The sequence below is a fragment of the Panthera tigris genome, chromosome B4 (assembly GCF_018350195.1).
Source record: "Panthera tigris isolate Pti1 chromosome B4, P.tigris_Pti1_mat1.1, whole genome shotgun sequence".
NCBI classification, from domain to species: domain Eukaryota; kingdom Metazoa; phylum Chordata; class Mammalia; order Carnivora; family Felidae; genus Panthera; species Panthera tigris.
Window position 1 is genome coordinate 92,916,907 of NC_056666.1, and position 6,644 is coordinate 92,923,550.

The 6,644-nt window shown below is 36.5% G+C and overlaps 1 pseudogene; it reads right to left on the reverse strand.

Annotated features, from left to right (window-relative positions):
• Positions 1 to 6,120: 6,120 nt before the first annotated feature.
• Positions 6,121 to 6,248, reverse strand: LOC122240707 (annotated as a pseudogene).
• Between the last annotated feature and the right edge of the window lie 396 nt (positions 6,249 to 6,644).

The following is a 6,644-nucleotide window of genomic DNA, read 5'->3' on the forward strand; positions in this document are numbered from 1 at the left end:
AACCTACAAGTTCCACTTACCCAGAAAAAACCATTCTTAAAATAAATTTAGGTATCAAGCGGTCCTCTAATGTTGCATAGTTGTTTCTATTTCACTATTATATAAAGCACACTCAAAAACATTCTTAGAGCTAAATCTTTGAGCACATCCTTATCTTCTTAGGGTCAATACTTAGATAAGCAATTGCTAGGTAAAAGAGCATGTACATTTTTAAGATGTGTAAATATGCGGCCAAGTTGTATTCCTAGAAAATGCCAAAAGTATAATTTCAAAATGTTAAAAAATAATTCTCATACAAATACAGTTAGACACAAGTCAAGTTTTTAACTCACTATTGAGAAAACCAGCAGTAAACAAAGCTGATTTAAAGAAAGGTAAGAGAAGGACATCTGAGTGGCTCCGTTGGTTAAGTGTCTGACTCTTGATTTTGGCTCACACCATGATCTCATGGTTCCTGGGATCAGGCCCAGCATTGGGCTCCACACTTGCAGAGGGGGCTTGCTTGGGATTCTCTCTCTCTGCCCCTCCTCCACTCCTTCTCTCCTCTCTCTCAAAATAAATACACTTAAAAGAAGATAAGAGAAATAATGTGTATACATCAGTATAAAAAAATACTGAAGTCATTCTAAATTACTGCTAAATTAAATATAAATCTGATTAATGTCATATAGTACAATAACCTATAACCTTTGGTGCTGTCTTCTTTACAAAACAGAAATTATTATAATCTTACTAATTTTCTACAAGCTAATACCTTAATTTCTTTTTTTAAAGACAATTTTTAGCTTGTGTCTATTAAAGAAATCAAATTGATAATTAATAACCTTCCGAAATAGTAAGTGGGCCCAAGTGGGTTTAGCCATGAATTCTACCAAACATTTAAAGAAGAAATTATACCAATTCTCTACAAACTCTTTCAAAGGATAGAAGCGGAGGGAACACTTCCTAACTCATTCTATGAGGTTAAAGACATTGAAGAAAACTATAGGTCAATCTCTTTCATGAATATAGATGCAGAAATACTCAACAAAATATTATTAGATCAAATCCAAAGAAGTATGAAAAGAATTATATGTCATGATCAATAGGATTTATCCTTGTTAGGCAAGCCTAATTGAACATTCAAAAATCAATTAATGTAATCCATCACATCCAGGGACTAAAAAAGAAAAACCACATGATCATATCAATAGATGCAGAAAAAGCATTTGACAAAATCCAACACCCATGCATGATAAAAAGTTTCAGTAAACTAGGAATAGAGGGAAACTTTCTCAACTTGATAAAGACTATCTACAAAAAAGCCTATAACACATCATTCTCAATGGTGAGAAACTCAAAGAGTTTTTACTAAGATGAGGAACAAGGCAAGGATATTCCCTCCCACTACTCATTTTCAACATTATACTAGAAGTCCTTGCTAATGCAATAAGGAGGGGGGAAAAAAAAAAAAGCAAAGGCATACAATTGGGAAGGAGATATAAAACTGTCTTTAAAAAACATGGATCTGGACACCTTACACCCTTTACAAAAATTCATTCAAAATGGGTCATAAACCTAAATGTAACACTTACAAGGCTATAAAGCTCCTAGAAGATAACATAGAAGAAAGCCTAGATGATCTTAGGTGTGGTGATACCTTTTGAGATACGACACCAAAGACAGGAATCATGAAAAAAAAAAAGAAAGAAAGAAAAAAGAAAAGGTGGACTTAATTAAAATGAAAAACTTTTATCTGGCAAAAAGACAATATCAAGAGAACTAGAAGACAAGCCACGGGTTGAAAGAAATTATTTGCAAATACACATCCAATAAAGGACTGTTACCCAAAACATACAAAGAACTCCTAAAACTCAACAATAAGAAAATGGACCAATTGAAAAATGGGCCAAAGACCTTAAGAGACACTTCTCCAAAGAAGATCTACAGATAGCAAATAAGTGTATGAAAAGATGCTCCCCCATCATATGTCATCAGGGAAATGAAAATGAAAATAACAATAAGATACCACTATACACCTATCAGAATAGCCAACATCTGAAATTCTGAAACACCAAATGCTGGTGAAACACCAAATGCTGTGGAACAACAGGAACTGCTGATGGAAATGCAAAATGGTAGAGCCACTTTGGAAGACAGTTTGGCAGTTTCCTACAAAACTAAACAAATTCTTACCATACAATCCAGCAATCCTGCTCCTTAATACTTACCCAAATGAGATGAGAATTTATGTCCACACAAAAACCTGCCCTAGGATGTTTACAAAAGTTTTGTTCATAATTGCCGAACTTGACAACAACTGAGACGTCCTTCAGTGATGAATGGATAAATAGATGGTGGTACAATCCAGCAATGGAATGATATACACTGCTAAAAAGAGATGAGGTATTAAACCATGATAAGATATGGATGAACCTTAAGTGCATATTACTAAGAAAAAGAAGCCAATCTGAAAAGACTACATACTATATGAGTCCAACTGCATGACATTCTGGAAAAGGCAAAACTATGGGGACAATAAAAAGATCAGTAGTTGCCCAGATGGGAAGGTTGTGAATGGACAGAGCACAGAGGATTTTTAGGGCAGTGATGGTGATAGATATATGTCATTATACATTTGTCCATAGTCACAGAATGTACAACAACATAAGTGAACCCTAAGATAAACTATGGGCTTGGGGTGATTATGATGGGTCAACATGGGTTCAGCGTTGATGAAAAATGTCCCATTTTAGTGAGTGATGCTAATAATGTGAGAGGCTATGCATACGAAGGGGTAGGGAGTATGGATTTCTTAAGAGAACTTCCATAAGTCTAAATGGCATAAAGCCAAGACACAATTACTGTTAACTTAAGTGGAAGATTTTTTTTAGCATTCTCAGTCCCAAAAGATAACCTCTCTTTTCTGATATCTTAGGACACATATTGTTACTGGATGCACAAAATAAATCAAGATAAAGCATAGATGCTCACAGACACAGTTTAAAGCTACGGAGCCTTGATGCAGAGATGCTGAATGCAGTGAGTTTGGTGGGGTCACTCTTGCTGCTTGAGGTGCACCCTGTCTCTATAATGGCTTGCTGCGAAGCAAACACTGAAGGCTAATTTTACTTTTCACCTTTTTCTGAAAAAGTAAAAATCGGAACCATACTAATGTAAGGCTTTTGTAAAAGCAAAGTGCTATGATACAAATTTTTGAAAAGCAGGGGTTACCTGTATATGGGAAATCTCTGTACCTCCTTCTCATTTTTATCGTAAACTGAAAGCTGCTCTAAAAATTGCCTTCAAAAAGACAAATTTTCTTGAAACTTCTCATGTAAAATGATGTCTTATACTCATGTCACTCACTGATTCTTTCCACTGCCCGCTGCTTCCAATATATCTAAGAAGGATTGGGTATTTATATGAAGTCTGACTCTTCTGGTACCTCTCCACATGACACCTACCTCTTGCAAAGTAGCTCCCCCGAATCAGATCTATCTCTCCACCAAAATTGGATTTGTTAGTACTTGATAAACACAAAAGAAGAAATGACATTATGATTGAAAGTAGAAATAATAAAAGATTATTATTTTTAGCCAAGGGTATGGAAGTTGTTAGTGAAAGGCTAGATGGTTTCCATTGAAGTCCAAGATTTGATCCTTCCTCTAGACTAGCAAGGAGTGATATCTAAACAGTGGGACCCAGAAATTTAAAGAACACAGCTTAACTCAAGCATCCTGTTTAAAACAAGAATTCTATAGTCTGTGTTGTACATATTTTTGTTTTGTCCCCCCCCCCACTTTTTTTTAGAATTGCACATCTTGTTAATAAGCATTTCTGTAGGAATGGTGATTGCGTTTTCTATATGCTATGTATATAGCTATCTGTATAAGATACTACCTATAGTATCTATCAAAATCCAAGCAAAGTAGTTCTCTTATCTTGGATGTGCAACTATAAATATGTTAGCATTCCTTTAGGAGATTCATAAAGAATTTATGATAAAATTCTAAATCCTAGAATTCTTGATGGCACACAGAAAGAAATAAAAGGATTGGGGGCACCTGGGTGGCTAAGTTGATTAAGCACCCAACTCTTGGTTTCGGCTCAGGTCATGATCTCGCGGTTTGTGAAATCAAGCCCCGCATTATGCTCTGTGCTGACAGTGTGAAGCCTGCTTGGGATTCTCTCTCTCCCTCTCTCTCTGCTCTTCCCCACTTAATGCATGTTTCCTCTCAGAATAAATAAATAAACATTAAAAAAAAACGGAAATGAAAGGATTGAAAAATACTATTAAAATCACTAAAAAGCACAGCATAGTTCCTGGAAGAGTGTGACAATATATAGCATGACTGTAATGTAAAGGCATCTGCCATTATCACATTTTTTCATGTATCACTGTGGGAGTAAGCCCATTTGCAGCTCTGCCCCACTCTCTTGGTTTCTTCCTTTCATCCATTCATTCCTTTATGAAATATTTATTGCTTACTCTGTGCTAGGCACTGGGACATTGCCTAGGGATCACAACTGTGAACAAGACAGGCCAAATCCTTGCCCTCATGTAGCTTACATTCTGTAAGAGCCAAATTCTCCAGTAGAGAGCATCATGTGTTCTCAGAAACCTGTGATCTTTCTTGGGAGCCAATTTGATATTACTTTCTGACTCTTACTTACATCTTCTTCTTGGTGGTTTTGGCCACATTCTACACTACATAGCATGACCTTCCTTGCTCAACATTTTCTATATCTACTGACAGTGAAGCAGAATTACACTTTAATCAGATCAAAGTTTGATCCAACACTCCAATATGTCCTAACATACCACTTGAGAACCACTGTCAGGAAAAATCTAGACAAGTATGAAATTTAATTTATTTCAGAAAGATACCTCTAGAGTGAGTGAAGAATCATGTTATATTTTTTTGTTTCCTCCATGGCATCTAGGTCGGTGCTTAGTACCTGCTTGCTGATTTATAAATGTTACTCTAGAAAGGATATAATATCAATATATTATACATAATAAGCAACATAGTAAATTACTAAAAGCTATGTCTGTGGAGCCAGACTGCTTAAATTTAAACCTTACCTTTATCACTTGCTATGTGGCCTTGAGCATATTACTTAACTTCTGTTTTCACATCCTTATCTATAAGATGAGGCTAATCATGGTATTGATCTTACAGGGTTATAGGGAATTCACAGGATTGCATATATTAAATGAGTTACTATAAGCTAAGCGCTTATAACCAACAGTGGCATATTGTAAATGCTTTATAAGCCCCAAACTAAAACTGCTGTCATTATTATTACCACCTGGTGAAAATGACCAAAACAGGAAGGAACACAAGGCCTAGTATATGTTTCTGTTTCTCTTTTATTTCTACATACCAGCTTCTTCCAACATACTGCCAACAGTGGAATAGATCTTTATCAATTGTGATAATTTACTGTCTGGGAGCAGTTGTTGGGACAGTGACTTTTTCTCTTAAAAGCATGGTCTTTGAATATAAAAGTCGTACTCACTTTTCCTGCTATACTCCATGTATATGATAGATTTCAGAGAAAGCTTCCCGGGTTTAATATAAGGCAAATTTCCAAAGCCAAGATGGTAACATTTAGCATTTAATTGGTCATTAGATTGTGTAGGTATCAAACCATCTGATAAAAGGGCAGATGATAAATATACTCTTATCTCTCAGGAAACAGTGTAATCACTGAATTCTAACTTCTCTACTTGTATTAAATGTTAAGAAATAGCTATATTTTAACTATTTTTTTTTAAACCTGTATATTTGTGGGACACTTGAGTGGCTCAGTCGGTTAAGTGTCTGACTCCTGACTTTGGCTCAGGTCATGATCTCACGGTTTATGGGTTCGAGGCCCGCGTTGGGCTCTGTGCTGACCGAGCTGCCTGCTTGGGATCCTTTCTCTCCCCTCTCTCTCTCTGCCTCTCCCCTGCTCTTTCTCTCTAAATAAATAAGCTTAAAAATTAAAATAAAATAGAATAAAATAAAATAAAATACCTGTATATTTGAGAAACAACCCCCCCCCAACTTTGTTAATATCCCATACCTGCCATGAAAAGAAACGGGGTGGGGGTGAGGAGAAAGAAAGGAAAAAAAAAAAGATGTATATATACTAGAATGACAAAGAAGAGACTATTTGAATATAGTTGAAACTTGTGAGTTTCATCTATGTAGTGGCCTCTTTTAAACTGATAAGAACAGATACTACATTTGATCTTAGCCAAAAGGCCAAGAAGCAATAGAGGCCACTTTTAGACAATAGGCTTGAGCAAGGGAAATTGATCAAGGCAGAAGAGCCCAAAGTGACCTCAACCCCTTGGCTGAACACAGGCCCTTCAGGCAACACACCTCAAAATATCTGAAGGGCCTAACTAACAAATGGGCTATTTATAACCAGGCACAGTTAACAAAAAAAGGGAAAATTTCGTACATTGCCACACTTCCTCACCTTCCCCCTTTAAAAACAGCCCCCACCCACGGCCTTATAGCAGACAGCCTCTCTTGAGTCCTGCCCGCTGCTCCCTTGAGGTGTATTCAATAAGCTTCTAGCCCCTTTGTTCTGCCTCACAAGAATTCTTTTCACCACCCAACACCACCTTCCACCCCACATTTAGGGGCCTCATCAGAAGAGACACC